The sequence below is a fragment of the Dama dama genome, chromosome 2 (genome assembly GCF_033118175.1).
Source record: "Dama dama isolate Ldn47 chromosome 2, ASM3311817v1, whole genome shotgun sequence".
NCBI classification, from domain to species: Eukaryota; Metazoa; Chordata; class Mammalia; order Artiodactyla; family Cervidae; genus Dama; species Dama dama.
In genome coordinates, this window is record NC_083682.1 from 11,312,910 (window position 1) to 11,329,612 (window position 16,703).

Below are 16,703 nucleotides of genomic sequence, written 5' to 3' on the forward strand. Positions count from 1 at the left end.
ACCCATGGGGTCTTATGACTGGCTTTACAAGGTCACATGGCCCTCCCTGTCCCTGTAGCAAACATGATTGTCAGTTTCTTCAAAAAACCACATGACTGGAGCTGGAGAGAAGGAGCCCCAAAGATAGTGCCTGGTGGATGGTTTAGTCCATGGAAGAGTTTATGATGCCACCACCAACTCCACCACCTCCTCATTCAGAGGGATTATAAGGGGTAATGAAAATAGACTCTATTTGTCCCATCTCAGATGAACTTTGTCAGTGGATTTCTGCTCCAGGGGATTCTGGGTGAGGTCCTTTATACTGGGCTGGTTCCCTTATGTCCACCCCCCACCCCTATCCAGTCATCAGCTCTCTGCCACACATGCCTGGTGGGTCCTTTCCAGTCCCACTCGGCAAGTGACTGCCCCTGCGGATGCCTGACCCATCCCCATCCTCCAGGGCCCAGCACACCCCTTTATAAGGCCTCCAGTGCTGCTGGGTAGGTTGACATTTATACAATGGGGGACCCAGGATACATAGAGCCTTCAGCTTTTCTGAGCTTCCTCCAGGGGAAGAACTGCAAAACATTTGATTGGAGCTGCCATGGTTAGGCACTATTGGAGTGAAAGCATCAGTTCTTTCCACCTGGATACCCTTGGTAGAGACCAAAGCTGGGACAGCAGGGGTCAGAGGTTGATTTCCTTTCAGATTGACTGGTTTCATCTCTTTGCTGTATAAGGGACTCTCAAGAATCTTCTCAAGCACTGCAATTCAAAAGCATCAATTCTTTGGCACTCACCCTTCTTTATGGTCCAAATCTCACATCTGCACATGACTACTTGAAAAACCATAGTTTTGATACTACAGACCTCTGTCAGCAGAGTGATTCTCTGCTTTTTCATACACTGTCCAGGTATGTCATAGCTTTTCTTCTATCCAGGGAGCACGTGTCTTTTAATTTTGTGGCTGTAGTCAAGGCCCATATTGACTTTGGGGCCCAAGAAAATAAAATCTGCCTCTGTTTCCACTTGCCCCCCATCTATTTGCCATTAAGTGATGGGACTGGATGTCATGATCTTAGTTTCTTAAATGTTGAGTTTTAAGCTAACTTTTTCACTCTCCTCTTTCACCCTCATCAAGAGGCTCTTTAGTTCCTTTTCCTTTCCTGTCATAAGGGTGGCATCACCTTCATATCTGTGGTTGTTGATATTTCTCCCAGCAGTCTTGATTCCAGCTTGAGATTTATCCAGTCCAGCATTTAGAATGATGTATCCGACACATAAGTTAAATAACCAGAGTGCTTGTCATGCTCCTTTCTCAATTTGAATCATTCAGTTGTCCCATTTCTGGTTCTAACCATTACTTTTTGGCCTGCATACAGATTTTTCAGGAGACAGGTACAGTGATCTGGTACTCACATTTTTTTAAAAAAATTATTTATTTATTTATTTAGAATGATGTATCCAACACATAAGTTAAATAACCAGAGTGCTTGTCATGCTCCTTTCTCAATTTGAATCATTCAGTTGTCCCATTTCTGATTCTAACCATTACTTTTTGGCCTGCATACAGATATTTCAGGAGACAGGTACAGTGATCTGGTACTCACATTTTTTTTTTTTTAAAATTATTTATTTATTTATTTATTTTTATTAGTAGGAGGCTAATTACTTCACAACATTTCAGTGGGTTTTGTCATACATTGATATGAATCAGCCATGGATTTACACGTATTCCCCATCCCGATCCCCCCTCCCACCTCCCTCTCTACCCGATTCCTCTGGGTCTTCCCAGTGCACCAGGCCCGAGCACTTGTCTCATGCATCCCACCTGGGCTGGTGATCTGTTTCACCATAGATAGTATACATGCTGTTCTTCTGAAACATCCCACCCTCACCTTCTCCCACAGAGTTCAAAAGTCTGTTCTGTATTTCTGTGTCTCTTTTTTGTTTTGCATATAGGGTTATCATTACCATCTTTCTAAATTCCATATATATGTGTTAGTATGCTGTAATGTTCTTTATCTTTCTGGCTTACTTCACTCTGTATAATGGGCTCCAGTTTCATCCATCTCATTAGAACTGGTTCAAATGAATTCTTTTTAATGGCTGAGTAATATTCCATGGTGTATATGTACCACAGCTTCCTTATCCATTCATCTGCTGATGGGCATCTAGGTTGCTTCCATGTTCTGGATATTATAAACAGTGCTGCGATGAACATTGGGGTGCACGTGTCTCTTTCAGATCTGGTTTCCTCAGTGTGTATGCCCAGAAGTGGGATTGCTGGGTCATATGGCAGTTCTATTTCCAGTTTTTTCAGAAATCTCCACACTGTTTTCCATAGCGGCTGTACTAGTTTGCATTCCCACCAAAAGTGTAAGAGGGTTCCCGTTTCTCCACACCCTCTCCAGCATTTATTGCTTGTAGACTTTTGGATAGCAGCAATCCTGACTGGCGTGTAATGGTACCTCATTGTGGTTTTGATTTGCATTTCTCTGATGATGAGTGATGTTGAGCATCTTTTCATGTGTTTGTTAGCCATCTGTATGTCTTCTTTGGAGAAATGTCTGTTTAGTTCTTTGGCCCATTTTTTGATTGGGTCATTTATTTTTCTGGAATTGAGCTTCAAGAGTTGCTTGTATATTTTTGAGATTAATCCTTTGTCTGTTTCTTCATTTGCTATTATTTTCTCCCAATCTGAGGGCTGTCTTTTCACCTTACTTATAGTTTCCTTTGTTGTGCAAAAGCTTTTAAGTTTCATTAGGTCCCATTTGTTTAGTTTTGCTTTTATTTCCAATATTCTGGGAGGTGGGTCATAGAGGATCTTGCTGTGATTTATGTCGGAGAGTGTTTTTCCTATGTTCTCCTCTAGGAGTTTTATAGTTTCTGGTCTTACCTTTAGATCTTTAATCCATTTTGAGTTTATTTTTGTGTATGGTGTTAGAAAGTGTTCTAGTTTCATTCTTTTACAAGTGGTTGACCAGTTTTCCCAGCACCACTTGTTAAAGAGGTTGTCTTTTTTCCATTGTATATCCTCGCCTCCTTTGTCGAAAATAAGGTGTCCCCAGGTTCATGGATTTATCTCTGGGCTTTCTATTCTGTTCCATTGATCTATATTTCTGTCTTTGTGCCAGTAGCATACTGTCTTGATGACTGTGGCTTTGTAGTAGAGTCTGAAGTCAGGCAGGTTGATTCCTCCAGTTCCATTCTTCTTTCTCAAGATTACTTTGGCTATTCGAGGTTTTTTGTATTTCCTTACAAATTGTGAAATTCTTTGGTCTGGTTCTGTGAAAAATACCGTTGGTAGCTTAATAGGGATTGCATTGAATCTATAGATTGCTTTGGGTAGAATAGCCATTTTGACAATATTGATTCTTCCAATCGGTGAACACGGTATGTTTCTCCATCTGTTTGTGTCCTCTTTGATTTCTTTCATCAGTGTTTTATAGTTTTCTATGTATAGGTCTTTTGCTTCTTTAGGTAGATATACTCCTAAGTATTTTATTCTTTTTGTTGCAATGGTGAATGGGATTGTTTCCTTAATTTCTCTTTCTGTTTTTTCATTGTTAGTATATAGGAATGCAAGGGATTTCTGTGTGTTAGTTTTATATCCTGCAACTTTACTATATTCATTGATTGGCTCTAGTAATTTTCTGGTAGAGTCTTTAGGGTTTTCTATGTAGAGGATCATGTCATCTGCAAACAGTGAGAGTTTCACTTCTTCTTTTCCTATCTGGATTCCTTTTACTTCTTTTTCTGCTCTGATTGCTGTGGCCAGAACTTCCAACACTATGTTGAATAGTAGTGGTGAGAGTGGGCACCCTTGTCTTGTTCCTGATTTCAGGGGAAATGCTTTCAATTTTTCACCATTGAGGGTGATGCTTGTTGTGGGTTTGTCATATATAGCTTTTATTATGTTGTGGTACTCACATTTTATTTAAGAATATTCCATAGTTTGTTGTGGTCCACACAGTGAAAGGCTTTAGCATAGTCAGTGAAGAAGATGTAGATGTTTTTCTGGAAATCCCTTGCTCTCTGTATGATCCAGTGAATGTTGGCAATTTGATCTCTGGTTCCTCTGCCTTTTCTAAATCCAACTTGTACATCTGGAATTTCTCAGTTCATGTACTGTTGAAGCTTAGCTTGAAGGATTTTGAGCATTACCTTGCTAGCATGGGAGATAAGCGCAATTGTATGGTAGTTTGAACATTCTTTGGAATTGCCTTTCTTTTGGATTGGAATGAAAACTGACCTTTTTCAGTCCTGTGACCACTGCTGAGTTTTCCAAATTTGCTGACATATCAAAAGCAGCACTTTCACAGCATCATCTCTTAGGATTCTTAGCAGCTCAGTTGGAATTCTATCACCTCCACTAGCTTTGTTTGGAGTGCTACTTCCTAAGGCCCACTTGACTTCATATTCCACAATCTGGCTTTACATGAGTGACCCCACCGTCATGCCTATCTATCTGGGTCATTCAGACTTTTTGTATAGTTCTGTGTATTCTTATCACCTCCTCTTAATCTCTTCTACTTCTGTTAGGCCTGGCCTTTTCTGTCCTTTATTGTGTCTTTCTTTGTATGAAATGTTCCTATTGTATCTCTAATTTTCTTGAAGAGATATCCAGTCTTTGCAATCCTATTGTTTTCCTCTATTTCTTGCACTGTTCGCTGAAGAAGACTTTCTTATCTCTCCTTGCTATTCTCTGGAAGTCTGCTTTCCATTGGGTATATCTTTCCCTTTCTCATTTGCCTTTAGCTTCTCTTCTTTTCTCAGCTCTTTGTAAGGCCTCCTCACACAACCACTTTGCCTTTTCACATTTCTGTTTCTTAGGGATGTTTTAGGTGTCTGATTCCCATGCAATGTTACAAATGAGCCATCTCATCCCCCTCAGAAGGGAGACTGGGGCTGTCACAGGGCTGAGTCAGCTCTGGGCTCAGGATTGTGTACACAAACGGGTATCACCAAGAAAATCAGGCTCCAGGGGCACCACCAGTGACTGACAATCTCTGTGTGCTTGTCCTCAGGGGTGGAACTTCCAGGGAACTGGTAGGGCAAAGAAACAAGCAATCGCTCTTGTCTCATCTTGCCCTGTGTGATCCTGTGGTCCCCTGACCACACTGCTCTCTGGGCAAAAATTCTTTCCTCTCCATTCCTTCTTCAAAGGTGGTTTGTAGCTAGCATCAGCACGTGATTCTGAAGCCTGGTGGCTGGAACTCACGTCACAACCGTCTGGGACCCAGAGATGTCCATCCATGTCCTGTTGTCTGTCCTTTTTCTCCAATTAGGTCCATAAAGCAAAGTCCTGAAAGGACATGACTATTTCACCCCCACATCTGTTTCTGCTTTATTGACTATGCCAAAGCCTTTGACTGTGTGGATCACAATAAACTGTGGAAAATTCTGAAAGAGATGGGAATACCAGACCACCTGACCTGCCTCTTGAGAAACTGTCAGGAAGCATTTAACAGGAGGCTTCCTGTGTGCTGTTTTGGATCTGTCAGGAATCCTTGGGTCCTTATTAATTTCTGAATATTCAGGAATTAAGAGGAGAGGCATGCCTTTCCCAGGGCTGAGGAATCCAGGCATTTCCTTTGTCAGTTTCTCATTATGGTGATAAGTACCCTCATCTCTCTTTAGAAGGGATTGTCTTGTGTTTTGTAAGTCCGGAATTTTAATCTTTATCTTAGCTGAGAATAACTACCTTTTAAGACAGTATATATGCCCACACCATGTTGATTAAAACACCTTTGCTCCATCAGAGCTTTGTTCCCTGTGTCTTTCTTTATTTCTTTCTCTCTCTCTCTATTTCTGGCTGATTCCCTGGAGTGCAAAAGCCGGCTGTGTAACCCAGGGAATATTAGTCTCTTTCCTTCTTTCACTCTCTCATCATTGACTCTGGACCACCAGGTTCTGGTCCAATAAAGGACCAACAAGAAACCTGTATGCAGGTCAGGAAGCAACAGTTAGAACTGGACATGGAACAACAGACTGGTTCCCAATAGGAAAAGGAGTACGTCAAGGCTGTATATTGTCACCCTGCTTATTTAACTCATATGCAGAGTACATCATGAGAAATGTTGGGCTGGAGGAAGCACAAGCTAGAATCAAGATCGCCAGGAGAAATATCAATAACCTCAGATATTCAGATGACACCACCCTTATGGCAGAAAGTGAAGAAGAACTAAAGAACCTCTTGATGAAAGTGAAAAGAGGAGCATGAAAAAGCTGGCTTAAAGCTCAACATTCAGAAAACTAAGATCATAGCATCTGGTCCCATCACTTCATGGTAAATAGATAGGGAAACAGTGGAGACAATGGCTGACCTTATTCTTCTGGGCTCCAAAATCCCTCCAGATGGTCATTGCAGCCATGAAATGAAAAGACGCTTACTCCTTGGAAGGAAAGTTATGACCAACCTAGACAGCGTATTAAAAAGCAGAGACATTACTTTGCCAACAAAGGTCCGTCTAGTCAAGCCTATGGTTTTTCCAGTGTTCATGTATGGATGTGCGAATTGGACTATAAAGAAAGCTGAGCGCTGAAGAATTGATGCTTTTGAACTGTGGTGTTGGAGAAGACTCTTGAGAGTCCCCTGGACTGCAAGGAGATCCAACCAGTCCATCCTAAAGGAGATCAGTCCTGGGTGTTCATTGGAAGGACTGATGTTGAAGCTGAAACTCCAATGCTTTGGCCACCTGATGTGAAGAGCTGACTCATTTGCAAAGACCCTGATGCTGGGAAAGATTGAGGGCAGGAGGAGAAGGGGACGACAGAGGATGAGATGGCTGGATGGCTTGATGGACATAGGTTTGGGTAGACTCTGGGAGTTGGTGATGGACAGGGAGGCCTGGCATGCTGAGTTCACAGAGTCTCAAAGAGTTAGACATGACTGAGTGACTGAACTGAACTGAACAAGGCCTTCAAAGTTCCAAGATGTTTTTTGAGCATCAAAGAGGGAACACAGCCCTTGAATTCAGGCTAGTCTCAGTACCCCCTACCTCTCTCAGCCAGGGGTTCCCTGATGAAACAGTAAGACACAACATCAAAGTTGTCAGAAGACTGAGCAGAAAACACTCCTTGCTGTGAATGCAGGTCCATGTGACCCAGCCTCCTAATGGTCTGTGTTGTGTGGATGAGGAGAGGGAGCTCTGGGGCTGCTGAGCTGGGAGTGAGTCCCAGGTGCCATTTGCACCAATGTCTCCTGGGGCCACTCCAGGTGGGGGCTGCCCTCACTGTGCCTGGAACCCAGAAGACCCAGCTCCCAGTATTGTTTTCCTGCTACTACAAGAAGGCAGGTCTGCTGATAGAATCAGAGCCAGACTAAGTAGCAAGGGGAAAGTACTTTAACTCTGTCATCAGCAGACCTCTGAGAGCTGCTCAGCAGAGGATGTAATTGAGCTTTCTATGATATTTCCCTTCCTGGAGCTCTCCCAGCCCAAGAAAAAGGAGCCCTGGGACTCAGCACTTCCCCTTCCCACCTGCAGCCTTAGAGTGAGTCATACACCTCAGGGTTCAGTTTCCCATCTCTTGGATGAGGGAGACTGGACTTGTTCCAGAGCACTTGCTTCAGACTGAAGCTCAGTGTCAATCAATGGACAAGTGGCTCAGAGTTACGTGTTGCTGAGAATGCTGAGACTGCATCTGATAGGCAGAGAGCCGTGACTGCCTGGTGATGTCCACGGATCCTGGGCTCAGAAAGGGGTGGAGAGGATAGACCAGTTGGCAAACAGCTGCTGTGAGATGGAAGACCTTAGATACCTTGCCCACTGGAATTTTCCACCACTTGGTTTCTGAAGGATGAGATCAGGTAATAATAAGTCAGAAATTACTAACTGGGAGGTTGTAGGTTTCTCAGCAGAAACCCAAGTTGGGCTGATGAATCAGCTCTACTAAAAGAACTTTGGACACAAGACATGCCAAGACTCTTTGTTAAATTTTGTAGTATTTTGAATAGGTCATCTCTTGGATGACCTGTCATATTGTAGTCTAGCTTGGGATGATGCCAACAGTTATAGTGGACTCAAAAGGCCCTTGGATGAGACTATTCCCTCTCTCCATGGATCATTAGCAGTGAGTTCAGCTCTAGACATTCCATGTCCAGAGGAGGAAGTCCAGCTGGAAGAACATGATCTCCAGCAAGGTTAACTGGAAACCCCTGCTGTGTCTGGCCCTCTGGTAGGCATCATTCTTTCTCCAGTGCTTCTTTCCCTCCTGGGTCCTGACCAACCTGCCAAACTCTTGGTTACTGGGATGTGAAATCCTTCACCCTTCCCTTGGAAATATCCCTGCAGCCCCACTTGTGACTCCCTCCCTACCCAGGCCCTGCCTCTCACCTGCAGAAGGCACTAAAGAAGAGAAAACCAGGGAAGGGGTGGTCCAAATCATTCTTTCTAGTAATGTCCACATCCCTTCTACCTCCAGGCCCTGATCTGGCTCATCAAACTCTCCAGCTGTATGGACAAGCAGATTAGCAAGGGAGTGGAGATGCACATAGGTTTGGGGGTGGGGTTTTGGGTGTCAAGGATGGTGATCAGATGACAGAAGAGGGGGATAGAGAGCAGGTGGGTTTCCAACCACTCACTCTCTGGGGGCCTTTCTGAATCTGCTTTCTCGGGCCCTGCAGGGTATCACTAAAGACAGAAACTTCAAAATGGACATTTTGTAAACTTCTTATAATGAAGTGATTTAAAACATAACAAAAATAAGAAAGAATAGTATCATGAATGCTGTATTTCACCATTCGGCATCAATAACTACAAAATTACTCACTTAGTCTCACAGGTTGTCATAGACGGGAGACTAGAAGCCAAGATCAAGGTGGTGAACAATTGGAGACACTCTTTTTGACTTGCTTCAGATCTCTTCTTGCTGTATTCTCACATGTGGTAGAGATGGGAAGGGAGAAAGAGGGAGAATAAAAGAGAAAAAGAGGGAGAGGCTAATCCCATGATGCGGGCCCTACTGTTGAAACCCCATATCAACTTAGTTACTGCCTGAAGGCCCTACCACCTAATACCATTACATGGGGAGTCAAGTTTTCAACAACAGAATTAGGGGGTGGACACAAATAATTCAATCCATAGCAACTATGCAGATCTGTTTTTAAATCAAGACAGACCCTCATTTAATTTCTCTTTTTACTCTTTATTCATTTTTCTGAAGTATTTTAGGGAAGAGATGACCATTTCACAAGTTACACATAATGAATATTTGGGAGAAAATGATATTATGTGCAAAAAATACTATTTTGTTCCAAGGAAAATAAACATCTTATATCCAGCCCATGTTCAAATTTCCCTGATTCTCTAAAGACAGATGTCTTTTCACAGTTTATTGAAAGAATGTACTCATATGTTGTACTTGGCTATTATCTTTTAAGATGGAATAATTTTTTCTCTTGAAATTTTAATGCCATTTATTTGTTTAAAAACTGATAAGAACCAGGGTGGTTTGTCTTATAGAATGTCCCAATATTGGGCTTAGAGCAGGGGTCCACAACACCAGCACTAGGACCAGTACCCGTCCTTGGTTTATCAGGAACCAGGCAGCACAGCAGGAGGTGAGCAGCAGGCCAGTGAGTGAGGCTTCATCTGTATTTGCAGCTGCTCCCCAGCGCTTTCCCATCACCCCTAGATGGGACAGTCTAATTGCAGGAAATCCAGCTCTGGGCTCCTATTGATTCTGCATTATGGACAGTTGTATAATCATTTCTTTTTATATCACAATGTAATAGTAATAGAAATAAAGAGCACAATAAAAGAAGTAACCATGAATCATCCAGAAAACATCCCCCCACCGAGGTTTGTGGAAAAATTTTTTTCCAGGAAACCAGCCCCGGGTGCCAAAAAGTTGTGGGACCACCTGTTTAGAGGATTGCTTCTCCATTCCTTTATCTGTGTTTTTTCCTGGAAACTGGTAGTTAGATCTATGCTGCTAAGTCACTTGCATCATATCTGACTCCGTGTAACCCCATAGATGGCAGCCCACCAGGCTCCGCCATCCCTGGGATTCTGTAGGCAAGAACACTGGAGTGGGTTGCCATTTCCTTATGCATGAAAGTGAAAAGTGAAAGTGAAGTCTCTCAGTCATGTCTGACTCTTTGAGACCTCATGGACTGCAGCCTAACAGGCTCCTCTGTCCATGGGATTTTCCAGGCAAGAGTACTGGAGTAGGTTGCCATTGCCTTCTCCGAGTTAGATCTATACTTGAGTTCAAAAGATTTTATTGGAATATTTCATATGCAGATATGTATTTCTTATGGTTCCACCCAAGAGGCTCATAATTTCCTTCTGTCTCACTTTGAGAGATGCTGAAATGCCATGGATTCTAGTGTTGTCAACCTCATGTATCCATTATATACCACCCCTTCTATCTTTTACTTATGGTTTCAGCATTCATTGATGACATTTGCCTAGAATCATTTTATGAGGATATTTCAAAATAGAGGTTTCCTGTTTCTACCATTCCTTCTAAATTAATTCTTGAAATTCTTCAATAAAAATACGATTCCCTTTGCTGTTTATAGTACATGAACTATGCCTCATACAAACAAAAATAGCATAAATAACACTGATTATTTTCCTTTCTCAGTGCTCAGAATAGTGAGAATTGATGCCTTAGCAATCTGTCACAGTGACAAATTAGATATTGTCTATTAACATTTGGACACCTTCAGTGGGCTTAAAACTAAATATTAAATGGGATCCACCCCCATTACTTCATGGCGAATAGAAGGGGAAAATGTGGAAGTAGTGACAGATTTCCTCATCTTGGCCTCTAAAATCACTGTGGATGGTGACTGCAGCCATGAAATCAGAAGATGTTTGCTTCTTGACGGGAAAGCTATGACAAGCACAGAAAGAGTGTTGAAAAGCAGAGACATCACTCTGCCAACAAAGATTTTATAGTCAAGGTTATGGTCTTCCCAGTGGTCATGTACAGTTGTGACAGCCAGACCGTAAAGAGGGTGGCGCACCAAAGAATTGATGCCTTTGAACTGTGGTGCTGGAGAAGGCTCCTTAGAGTCCCTTGGTCAGCAAGGAGATCAAACTAGTCAATCTGAAAGGAAATTAACCTTGAATCCTCATTGAAAGGACTGATGCTGAAGCTGAAGCTCCTGTATTTTGGTCACCTGAGGCAAACAATTGACTCATAGGAAAAGTCCCTGATGTTGGGAAAGATTGAGGGCAGAAGGAGAAGAGGGTGTCAGAGGATGAGATGACCGGATGGCATCACCAATGCAATGGACACGAACTTGAGCAAACTCCAGGAGATGGTGAGGGACAGGGAGGCCTTGCATGCTGCATTCCATGGGGATTGCAAAGAGTTAGACACGACTAGGTGACTGAACAACAACATAGTATTTGGAATTTCTGACATTTATACATTTAATTTGTATCAGTGGATTGGATGCAATGCTAAAATTGTCCCAATTTTGGCCTCTTCAAATGGATTCCTAAACTTTCTGTCCAGTCCTCACTGGTCTTTGAAGTCCCTCAACTTTCTGGTATTTCAAGATTCCCAAGATTATTTGCTGCATTTCTTTACCAGTCCTGAAATCAGTCATGTCTTTGAGAATCCATGGATCGTCTGGTGGGAAATGTATTTAGAGGCTATGTGTTAGACTTCAGGATAGTCACTGTTAAATCAAGTTGTCATTGCTTCTAGGCTTTTTGGTGCTCAGAGTCAGGAAACACATATTTTCTTTAAAAAAAAAAAGGGGGGGGGTATATAGCTGGCTGTACAAACTTATGCTTTCAGTTCAAGATTTAAGACAGCAGGGTTTTGCTTAAGCTTCTTTATTTTATGTGTGAACCTCTCTTCTCTAACCATTGAAAATTTTACTTCAGAACAATATTAGCTTTAATTACTGACTTGCTTTTACCTGTAAAATACATACGATACTGTCACAGTAACAGAAGAAATATCAGCAACAACAAGTCGTTGAATAAAGTTTCAGATTTCTTTCCTTTTCTGCTTTTGGGTTTCTTTTGCTTTTGTTTTGGATGGGCAGTATTTTTGTTTGTCTTTGTCCTTAGAAGATATTCCACTCTGAATGTAGAGTCATAATTCTGAATTTTAAAGCCACTTAAGTAATGTTTTGTTATGTGCAACTGGTCACCAACTTGATACAATTTGACTTATAGTCTTTGTTCTCAATTTTGACACATGTAGTTACCCATTTTTTGATTCTGCAACACATTCGCATGGTTGCGAATCAAAGTATAAAACAAGAAAAATCTCACTTCCCTGCCCCTCATCTGTAAATTATATTTCAGTAGTTTATGGATTATTCTTGTATTTTTAAAAAATAAAAATAAACATAGATGTGTATATAGAAGCAACAAACTGTAAGAACTGTTTTGGACCTTCTTTTTAAAACTAAATACATAGTGCACCCTGAAGTCACCCATTCCACTCCTCCTTCCATCCACATTATACCCAGGTATTGGGATGCCCTGTGACTTATTCCATATGCCCCTGTGGATGATCACTTCTGGTATCTTGTTGATATTTTGCTTTTTTTTTTTGGACTATTGTGCTTATTTTAATTTGAGGATAATTTCTTTATAATATTGTGATGGTTTACGCCATACATCGACATAATTCTGCCACAGGAACACATGTTCCCCCTCCCCCCATCCTGAAACCCCCTTCCTCCTTCCTCTCCATCCTATCCCTCTGGGCTGTCCCAGAGCACTGCTTTGGGTGCCCCGCTTCATGCATTGGACTTGTACTGGTCATTTGTTTTACATATGGTAATACACATTTTTCAATGCTATTCTCTCAAATCATCCCACCCTCACCTTCTCTCACAGAAACCAAAAGTCTGTTCTTTACATCTGTGTCTCTTTTGCTGCCCTGCATGTAGGATGGTTGTTACCGTCATTCTAAATTCCATATATATGTGTTAATAAATAGTATTTGTGTTTCTCTTTCTGACTTACTTCACTCTGTATAATAGGCTCCAGTTTCATCCACCTCATTAGAACTGACTCAAATGCGTTCCATTTTTTTAAGCTGAGTCATATTCCATTGTGTATATATACTACAACATCCTTATCTGTTTATCTGCTAATGGAAGTCTAGGTGGCTTCTGTATCCTAGCTATTGTAAATAATGCTGCAGTGAATATTGAGGTTCATGTGTCTCTTTCAATTCTGGATTCCTTGGGGTTTCTGCCCAGCAATTGGATTGCTGGGTTGTATGGCAGTTCTATTTCCACTTTTTAAAGGAATTTCCCTCTGTTCTCCATAGTGGCAGCACCACCAACAGCGTACAAGGGTTCCCTTTTCTCCACACCCTCTCCAGCATTTATTATTTGTAGACTTTTTGGTGACAGCCATTCTGAATGGAGTGAGATGATACCTCATTGTGGTTTTGATTTGCATTTCTCTGATAATGAGCTATGTTGAGCATCTTTTCATGTGTTTATTAGCCATCTGATGTGCTCTTTGGAGAAGTGTCTGTTTAGTTCTTTTGCCCACTTTTTGATTGGGTTGTTCATTTTTCTGATATTGAGCTGCATGAGCTGCTTGTATATTTTGGAGGTTAATTCTTTGTTAGTTGTTTCAGTTGCTATTATTTTCTCCCATTCTGAAGGCTGTCTTTTCCTCTTGCTTATAGTTTCCTTCATTGTGCAAAAGCTTTTAAGTTTCATTAGGTCCCATTTGTTTATCTTTGTTTTTATTTCCATTACTCTGGGAGGTGGATTATAGAGGATCTTGCTGTGATTTATGTCAGAGAGTGTTTTGCCTATATTTTCCTCTAGGAGTTTTATAGTTTCTGGTCTTACATTTAGATCTTTAATCCATTTTGAGTTTATTTTTGTGTATGGTGTTAGAAAGTGTTCTAGTTTCATTCTTTTACAAGTGGTTGACCAGTTTTCCCAGCACCACTTGTTAAAGAGATTGTCTTTCCTCCATTGTATATTCTTGCCTCCTTTGTCAAAGATAAGGTGTCTATAGGTGATTGGATTTATCTCTGGGCTTTCTATTTCGTTCCATTGATCTATATTTCTGTCTTTGTGCCAGTACCATACAGTCTTGATGACTGTAGCTTTGTAGTAGAGCCTACTTTGTAGAGTAGGTCAGGCAGGTTGATTCCTCCAGTTCCATTCTTCTTTTTCAAGATTGCTTTGGCTACTTGGGTTTTTTTTGTGTTTCCATACAAATTGTGAAATTATTTGTTCTAGTTCTGTGGGAAATACCACTGGTAGTTTGATAGGGATTGTGTTGAATCTATAGATTGCTTTGGGTAGCATACTCATTTTCACTATACTGATTCTTCAAGTCCACGAACATGGTATGTTTCTCCATTTATTTGTGTCATCTTTGATTTCCTTCATCAGTGTTTCATGGTTTTGTATATATGTCTTTTGTTTCTTTAGGTAAATTTATTGCTAAATATTTGGGCGCCCACATCACCACTACTATTCAGCATAGTTTTGGAAGTCCTAGCCACAGCAATCAGAGAAGAAAAAGAAAGAAAAGGAATCCATATTGGAAAAGAAGTAAAACTCCGACTGTTTGCAGATGACATGATTCTCTCCATAGAAAACCCTAAAGACACCACCAGAAAATTACTAGAGCTAATCAATGAATATAGTAAAGTTGCAGGATGTAAAATGAATACACAGAAATCCCTGGCATTCCTATACACCAACAATAAAAAATCAGAAACAAATTAAAGAAAAAACCCATTCACCATTGCAATGAAAAGAGTAAAATACTTAGGAATAAATTGGTCTACAGATATTCTGCTTTTAAAAACAACGTGCAGTAGATAGCTTGTGTAGATAGCTTTTTATATTTTCACCATTGTATCATTTTGATAGATCCATAAAAGTAAAACTGCTGAGTTAAAGGGCATAAGTGTGTGTCATTTATTAGATGCTGTCATACTCCTCCTGTTGTAATTTAACATCAAAACTGAAATTAAACAATATGCGAAAATGAGGATTAAGACACAGTGCCCCATCTATACACACCTGGTGATCAGGTTAGGCTTCTGTTGTTGGACCCAAGGGACAGGCCTGGATAGATCTCATGCAGGAATGGACCCTGGGAGTCCTGGAAGGAGTCATAAAACACTATCATCTTTACTTTGGCTGTAGTAACAGTTTGCAGCTAGCCCTATTTATCTCAGGCTGAGCAGGAGATTTGAGTGGTTTTGTCTTCTTTGATTGAAAAGATTCTTCAAAATTATTTTTTTGTATGTTTGGTTTGGCAGACAAAATTTTTTAAGGCATGGACCCTACTGGGGAATCACATAAGAAATGTATCCATTTATCTTCAGCAAATGGACATTATTAAATTAGTTGGTTTATATGTTCCTGGTGATCTTCCTTTATAAATAGAAAGGAAACTAACATGTTTAGTATGCATTCAGTCACTTAACATCAACCAACTTGAATTAAATCCCTCTCCATCCCCACTGCACTCCCAACTCTAGGCCAGAAATAAAAACAGGCATAGACTGAAGGCTGAATCCAGCACACTGTGGTGGAGATTTGGCTCTCACTATATTTTTTTCTGGAAGAAAAGAATAGTGGCTAACATTAAAATCTGTAGATTGTACATAAATACCTAGACTTCTGACTTCTCTTGAAAACATGGCCAACTGGCCTGCTTTCCAGCATGGTTGTAGTGGAGGAAAGGCTGCTCCCAGTGGTCAGGCCTGTGCTGCCCAGGGTCCAGCATGGCCACCTAGTCCTACTATAATTTCTCTTGCCTACTGGGGCCATGAGTCTGTGGGAACTAGACTGCTAGCTTGCCTAAGATAAAGACCACTTATGTCTTGATCACCTTTGACTTTGAAGCATCTAATCCAGATCCCAGCACACAGGTCTTCCTTGTAGGTTTGTTGCCTGATATGAAATATCTTGTGGATGCATTTGACATTTCTTCCAATTCTGAAACCATGCAATTGAAATACTGCTCTACCCTAAATCTTTGATGCAGGCTGGCATCATAGGTGTGCCTAATATCTGCCATCTGACCCACTACCTAAAGCCAGTCATATGTCCCTGGGCTGCCCTTGAAAACTTCACTTTGCCATTTGGCTGCTTTTCCTCCTAGCAATCAACTCTCCAATGAGGACAGCAATGAGCGTCTCATGAAGTGACTGGAAGACCACATGATATCACGGAAGTCTAGCATGGTCCCTAATATTCATTTTTATGATGTTCTTAGCAGTTTTTTCTCCAATTTGGCAAGTTTCCCATACTCTTAGATGTCCATGCCATTCACTTTGGTTTTCCAGCTGAGCCTCAAGGAAGAGATTGCAGTAGAATTCTCTGTATTCTGAAAGTTTTCAACGTCTACTCCCCAAGGACACTGATGGAGGTAAACATTTTTGAGAGGTTTGTATTTTTATCAAATCAATTAGTGGCCTAGGGAACGATTAGGTCATTCAGAGCATATATAACTAGACCCTTCTGGTCTTCACTACATGCTAAGAGCCAATTTTTCCCTAAGTACTTGGATCCAGGAAAGAAGCATGAAGTGGTTTGGGCTGCTCATGCTGGTGTCCCTCTCAGAGTGCATAGTCACGTAAGTATGAGGACTGTAAGCCACGTCATCTTCCTTTCTGGGATGTTTCTTTTCATCTGATTATTCTTCCACCCATCAGTGTTAGACAAGAAAGGAATATTTCCCTGACAGTCTTAAAGTTCAACTCTTACTTATTGATAAGTACCTTGCTATAGGGACTGTGGG